The sequence below is a fragment of the Megascapheus bottae genome, chromosome 12 (assembly GCF_031878675.1).
Source record: "Megascapheus bottae isolate mThoBot1 chromosome 12, mThoBot2.hap1, whole genome shotgun sequence".
NCBI lineage: Eukaryota > Metazoa > Chordata > Mammalia > Rodentia > Geomyidae > Megascapheus > Megascapheus bottae.
Genome location: NC_143520.1, coordinates 50,062,502 through 50,069,377, shown reverse-complemented (window position 1 = coordinate 50,069,377; position 6,876 = coordinate 50,062,502).

Here is a 6,876-nt window from a genome sequence, read left to right as displayed (position 1 = left end):
AAGGTTGGCATTCTACCACTTGAGTCACACCTCCACCTCCAGCTTTTTGATGGCAATCAGAGATAAAAGTCTCACAGACTTTTCTGCCTGGGCTGGTTTTGAACTGTCATCCTCAAAACTCGGGCTCCTAAGTAGCTAAGATTATAGGCAAAAGCCAGGAGCACCTGGCTCTATTTCTAAGTTTAACCAGACTACCTTCCTTCTTCCTTTCCCAGAGGCACCCCAGAAGCCCTACCCAAAGAAAAGGAATAAATTGCTCTCCTGCTGTTAACTATCTTTCCCACAATGTTGGAAATATAGCTTCATTGGTTAAAAGAGAAGACCTTAAGAAACATGGTCAGCTCAAAAGACTGGCAGGATATGGTAGAAATAGATTATTTGCAACTATAAAATAAAACTGAAACCTACTGAAACTGTTTTGAGAAAGGGTGATATAGGTGAGACTGATTGAAATATATTGTAAGCATATGTAGAAAGATAATAAATAGCCTTCAGTATAACTAATATAAGCTTAAAGATAAAAAAAAAGCTGACAGATCCAAACAGTACAAGAGCGAGGACTCAAAAGTTGCATACCCAATGCTATGGACATGGCGCTGAAAATATAAACATAACTACATAGACATAAATCTTATGACTCTATAGACATAATGTTATATTATATAGATTGATATGTATCTATGACACACAAACTCTCAGCTTACTTTTAATTATGTTCTAAAATTTATGGGTCAGTGATTGCACATAGAGATTCCCTTCTTGAATACTTGTTTGTTAAACACATCATTTGAAATATTATAAAAATCAATGTTAATAAATTCTTTAATAAAAAAAATTGAAAGTAGACCTTCCCTACAATCCCACCATACCACTCCTGGGCATCTACCCTGAGCATCATAACCCAGGATATGATAAGGACACCTGCTCAGTTATGTTCATCTCTGCACTATTCACAATAGCCAAACAATGGAAACAACTCAGATGCTACACTACAGATGAATGGCTTAAAAAAATGTGGTACATATGTACAATGGAATTCTATATAGCCAACAGACAAGATAAAATAATGGCATTCGGTGGAAAGTAGATGAAACTAGAGTGAAGTCAAGACCAAAGAAATAAAAGGCGCATGGTCTCCTTGATTTGTGGATATTAGATCCAAACAGTACAAGAGCGATGACTCAATATTCGGGTTCTTGTTTGTTAAACATGACATTTGAAATATGATATAAAAATCAGTGCTAGTAAATTCTTTCAAAAAATAAAATAAAATTTTAATCCAAAAAAAACAATATGAAAAAAAAGCTGACAGATATGACTGCTTTTACCAAAAAATGAGGTAAGTAAATCACATGCAGCAGACTGCACTGGAATGCTCCAGGTCTAGAGTATTTTTCCACCATCTTTAATTTGCATGAAGTCTGTCTGCTAGAAAGTTACCTGGTTCTCGGCCAGGAGTTTGGCCTAGTGGTTAAAGTGCTTGCCTAGCATGCATGAAGACCTGGGTTCGATTCCTCGGTACCACATACATAGAAAAAAGCCGGAAGTGGTGCTGAGGCTCAAGTGGTAGAGCTCTAGCCTTGAGAAAGTCCAAGGACAGTGCTCAGGCCCTGAGCCCAAGCCCAGGACTGGCAAAAAAAAAAAAAGAAAGAAAGTTACCTGGTTCTCTCTCACTCTATCACAATACCATAGCTGGTGGGACTCCAGTGGTCCAGTGATTGCCTAGCCAGTCCTGAAGCCTTGAATTCAATACGGAGAGAGACAGAGACAGAGAGAGAAAAACAGAAACAGAAACAAACAAGAACCATAGAAGAGAGAGAAAGAGAGGAAAGAAGGGAGGGAGGGAGGGAGGGAAGGAGGGAGGGAGGGAAGACCATTGTCTCTACCTCCAAGAGGATCTTTCATTCCCACAAAAGGCTTGTCAAGTAACCTAAGAATCAGTGTGCATCTGAGCATAGAAAAGGACATTGCAGAACTAGTTGTGAAAGTGTGTGTAACAGATCTGGATCTGAGGTGTGTTTTCAGTCTTCACAGCCTGCTAGCACAGGCATGTACTGTGGTCCTCCTCCCTTGCAGTATCAAATTTGCCTAAGACTCTGATACTTAGGAGAAGGACCCATCAGCTGAGGTTAGAAAGTAAATAATATAAAATGAAAAGGGAGACATGCTCTATTTTAGCAGTATGCATAAATGAAAAATAATGGGGAAAGTAAATGTGGGAAGGTAAGAGAGAAGAGGTATGGAATGGTTAAGGCAAGACACCTATTCCTGAGCCTCCCTCTTTTGTCTTTCAGGAAGTTGAAGGTGGAAATGGGGGACTGAATAAATAGAAGGAAAATTTAAATGTTAATATCTACAGTGATTGTAAAATTTGTTAAACCAACCAGGACTTTTTGGAGAATAACAAGAGATCCTATTAATTATTCCACCAGGACAGGCATTAACTGAGCTGTCCCAGACACCACAAATGGATGGTTATCTGACTAATACTGCTTCTCATCTGCATACTGGCATACAATCTTGACTCATGTGTGATGATGGTTCATGCCATCACGGAGAATCAGCAAGGACAGTAAGTTTTGTTTTGGTTTTTGGTTTTAGCAAAGCTAGGGCATTGATTTCAAAGCAATGAAAATATTCAAGCCCATATAGAAATAGAAAAAGGTCTCTTGCTACTATCATTTTTTAACATTCAGTTACTATTTCAAGCCTAATTGGTAGCCTTATTTCGTCTTTTATCCTTGATGAAGAGCTTCTTTGAACCCTTGAGGAAAGATGAGGATATTTTCCCTCATCTGTGGTATGAATATTTTAAATTGGCAGAGTAGAAAATATCCTTCAAGCTTCCATACAAAGGCAACTCAGCTAACCAGATTCCCTTTATCTTGTGGTCATCATTAAAAATTAATCTACTAATGTTACCTCACAAATAATTTTAGGGACAGTATTGCCTTTCTTCAGATATACTTGTAAAAACAAGTCTGTGTTAGACTAGGAATCCTCAATTACAAGGGGTAGAAAATAGAACCACTTTACTCTTGAGAATAGACACAAAGGAGAGTAAATGAATGTAGAAGAAAGATACCCATCCAGGCGCCAGTGGCTCATGCCTCTAATCCTAGCTACTCACTAGGCTGAGCTCTGATTTTTGCATTAGAAACCCAACTGAGCAGGAGAGTCTGTGAGACTCTTACCTCCAATTAAATAAATTAAATATTAAAACGCCAGAAGTGGAGTTGTGACTCAAGAAGTAGAGTACTAGCAGAAAAGCATAGGGACAGTAGCCAGGCAGGGAGTTGAAGCCTCCAAACCACTACAAAAAAAATTTGTGATTAAGGTATCTATATACCCATTTTTATTACAGCTCTGTTTCTAGTAGCCAAACAAATTCAGTTGAGGTATCCAACAGCAGGTGAATGAATAAAGAACATTGATTATATGTGTGCATTACATATATAGTAATATGTAATATATAATGTGGAATGCTACTCAGCTATGTCATTTGTGGGAAAACAGATAGAACTAAAGATCATGATGTATGAAATAAGCCATGAAGAAGACTGAAGGACAAAACATACATATTTGTAGGATGACAGCATAATGAAACTCACCAAAGACAGTTTAAAAAAGTGAGGAAAAAGGAGGAGAGTCATGGAAATACAGTGAGGAAGTGAGTTTGTTCCAAGTACACCACATGCCTGTAGAGGAAGGACACAAGAAAACTCCTTCATATTACCAGTAGATGCTAACTTTAAATAAAATAATACTCAATGCATTTGTAAATAATTTATGACAGGCTGTCTTGGTGGCAGAAATGAGAAGAGAAAGAGAACGTCATCTTTTGGAAAGCGATGTACTAAGTGGCACGTGCCATGCTGCTACCCCGGCTGTGGGCACACCTCTTTCACAAGTGGCCCTGTGGTAAGTGTGCCTACCCTACCAAGTGCAAGAGAGAGGGCTGGGGGCATGGCTAAAATGGTAGACTAGCAGGCACATATCCCTGACCTCAAATTTTGGTCCCACCAAAATGCACACATACACAGTGCCAAGCCTAAGAGACCAAATGCTACTGGGACTTGTAAAGTGAACACCTAAATATTGTTTATCACAAAATTAGGGATGACTTTAGTGAAAGAATGATACCTGCACCCAAGAGGGCAGCTGTCACTTCATCCCTTCACTTTGAAAATTTTACATAATACATGTTGTTTTAAACTAAATTAGGGGCCTGGAGTTTGGCCTAGCAGTAGTATGCTTGCCTTGCATGCACAAAGCTCTGGGTTCAATTCATTGGTTACCATATACACAGAAAAAGCTGGAAGTGGTGCTGTGGCTCAAGTGGTAGAGTACTAGCCTTATGAAAAGCCCAAGGATAGTGCCCAAGCCAAGAGTTCAAGCCCCAGGACTAATAATAATAATAATAGTAAAAACACTAAATTAGGTGATTGATAGATGATAAAGATAAAACATAAGCCTCCAAAAATAGTTAAATGCACGTTGATACATTTATATGAGAGAAATTATGAAACCATTAAAATTGATTTTTTAGAATTATATTGAAATAGGAAGATGCTTATGTTGAAAAGCAGGTACATTAAAATATCCACATGTTTAGATTTATGAGCTCATCATGACATTGAAATGAAAAACAAGACACACTTCATTGTTCACTTTCAAGGAGTGATGAGACATAATCTCATTAATTTGAAAACTACCACATAATGGAAAAGAATCAAACATTCATCCGTCCCCTCCTAACTGAATAACCAAACAGCACCGGATGAGAGGACATTTGTTTTGTGAATGTATTCTAGCTGATAAACAAAACAGATACACCAGGATTATTGTATTATCATTTTATAATTTTAAACAAATTAATAAATTCTGCTTTCAGATCTATGTAACATTAAAGAAACCAAGAAGCATGTGCCCACTGGAAGATGCATCCAATGCCATTGATAAAATAAACTTGACTAATAAAAGCAAAACCTTATGAAGCTTCTAAAGCTAAGTAGTAATTTATAGGAACTACACAGGAAGAGGAGCATGATCAATGACACCTCAGGGAAGCCATCAACAAAATCAGGCTGAGAAACTCTACAGAATAGAGGACTGCATGGTTTCAACAAAGAGACTGTAAGCAAGGAAAAAAAATAGAAGAAAAAAATCTATAAATCCAAAAGATTAAAGAAGTGAACTGCCCCTCTGGAGGCAAGTAAAAGATAAATAGGCAGGAAGTGGGGGTAGGGGAGAGAATGAATTAAAATATGGTGTGGGTGTTTTGTGCCAGTCCTGGGACTTAAACTCAGGGCTTGAGAATTGTTCCTGAGCTTTTTGCCCAATGCTAGCACTCTGCCATTTGAGACACAGGTCCACTTTTGGCCTTTTCTTTCTTAAAACAGGAGAGAAGTCATTTTGATTATATGCATACTGTAAGGATGTACAACTTTCTCTTCTTCCTTCTCAAGGTTTACTGATAAAAAACAAATAAGGAAGCCAAGCACTGTGGCTCATGCCTGTAATCCTAGCCACTCAGGAGGCTGAGAAATGAGGATCAAGGTTCAAAGCCAGCCCAGGCAGAAAACAACCTGAGACTCTGATCTCCAATTAACCTCTAGAAAACAGGAAGTAGGGCTTTATTTTTATTTATTTTGCCAGTGTCAGGGCTTGACTCAGGGCCTGAGCACTGTCCATGGGCTTTCTCAAGGCTACACCACTTCTGGCTTTTTCTACATACATGGTACCAAAGAATCAAATCCAGGTCTTCGTGCACACTAGGCAATCACTCTTATCACTAGGCCAAATCCCAGCCCTCCTGAATTTTTTTTACTCAGACAAATCTAGACTATGAACATTTCTGGCCTCTTTTGGTTAATTGAAGATGAATTTCATGGGCTTTCCTGCCCAGATCCTCAGATCTCAGCCTACCGAGGAGCTACAATTCCAGGAGTGAGCCACCAGCACCAGGTTAATTATAGAGATTTTTACAGTGTATATTTCAGTTGGTTAAGATTGCGGTATTAGTTATTAAGGTGTGTGTGTGTGTGTGTGTGTGTGTGTGTGTGTGTGTGTGTGTGTGTGTGTGTGTGTGTGTAGTGTTGGCACTGGGGCTTGAACTCAGGGCCTGGGTCCTTTAGCTTTTTGTTCATGGTTGGAACACTACTACTTGAACCACACCTCTATTTACAGTTTTCTGGGGGTTAATTGGAGAATCTCACAGCCTTCCCTTCTTGGGCTTCCTTTGAACTGTGATCCTCAGATCTCAGTATCCAGAGACACTGTAATCCAGGGATTACAGGTGTGAGCTACCAACACTCAGTCTTTATCTTTGATAGATACATGATGAGGCACTGATAAATGTCTAGTAATAGCTAAATTGTTTTTAAATAATGTGGTTTGAATAAACAGTGTACTAATGAGCATAAAACAACCACAGACAAAGATTCAGTATAGCATTCAATTTGTTTTAATATAAATTTGACATTTTCAAGACAAAAAAGAACATATAAGTAAAACAATGGAAACAGGTTAGAGAAATGTCTGATGGATCTTATTATTGAAAAAAGTTAGGAGAGCACCCCCATACCATATACACAGAGAGAAGTTTGAGGAAAATAAATTAAAATAGTTTCACATTAAAACTTGTACCTGGGCCAGGCATCATTGTACACATCTGTAATGGCAGCACTCAGGAGGCTGAGGCAAGAAAATCACTGCAAGTTTTGAGGCTGGACTGGACTATATATAGATAAGTCCAGACAGCCTAGGAGACTTTAGGACACCTGTCACAGATAGATAGATAGATAGATAGATAGATAGATAGATAGATACATACATACATACATACATACATACATACATACATACATAGAATTC